Genomic DNA, 1,027 nt, shown 5'->3' with positions numbered 1-1,027 from the left:
CCTCTGCACAGTCTGTCCTCAGGAGGTGTCCTAGATGGTGCTGGAGCTGGACTGCAGGGATCTCAGGCCTTTCCTGGAGGAGGATCTCCAAGGGTGGGGGCACCTGGAAGGGTCCCCTGTGAGCACCACTGACAAGCTCTCTACCCAACCCCACAGGACTGAAGATTCCTGAAAACAGCAATGTCTTCTATGCCATGAAGTCCGACTGCCCGTATAACTTCATCCTGAAACAGCAGACCTTCCTCAGCTGGCTGGATGCCAGTCACTGATCCTTGCCAAGCCTCTGTCGCTAGAGGGAAAGAGGACTGAAGGCTTTTGAAAGGCACCCGCTAAAGCCACCTTGTTGGGATCTGGCTGGACTAGACTGGCGCAGACTCTGCCGGTTACCATCTGCCCACCTGGAAGCCCAGGGCACCCCACACTCCTGTCTCACCTCAAACCGCTCCCTCTCTTGAATCAGCACCTGGTCCTTAACCCACTCACTTGGTCTCTGTAAAGAGATATTTCTCCGTTTCTCCCATGCTAAGGTTTTAAAGATTATATTTTTTATTGAATGAAACCAGGTGTCTCAGTTTGTGAAATTTGCTTACATTGTCTACATATGAACACATATCTGAAAGTATTAAGCCACTGTAAACCCAGAAAACCCAAACATTCCTCCACTTTAGGGTTCCAAAACAGTCACACAGCTTCCCTTGGTCTTTGGCCTAATGAGGCAACAATCCCTGGAAGAAGGAAGACAGAAGAAAGACTAACTGTCTTTTGAGAAATGAACTCTATTTCTTCCCTCATTTCCCAAAATTTCTATGTCAGAAGAAATCTAGAGTCAAAACTTCCACTTGGGATCAGGATTTTCTCCGAGCCTCTTCTAGAGCCAGGCGGCTAGAGATCCAGTAATCCACCTCCTGGTGTCAGGACCATCTCAGGCAGTTCAAACTCAGTAAGTAGCACAGGGCTGTTTGTAAAACATCTTCTGTCCTAGAGACAGAGCAGGAGAAAAGAGGACAAGGAATAATTCCTGATCTGG

Source organism: Chinchilla lanigera, unplaced genomic scaffold (assembly GCF_000276665.1).
Source record: "Chinchilla lanigera isolate Chin_1 unplaced genomic scaffold, ChiLan1.0 scaffold00012, whole genome shotgun sequence".
Taxonomy (NCBI): Eukaryota; Metazoa; Chordata; class Mammalia; order Rodentia; family Chinchillidae; genus Chinchilla; species Chinchilla lanigera.
This window is presented reverse-complemented; position numbering follows the sequence as displayed.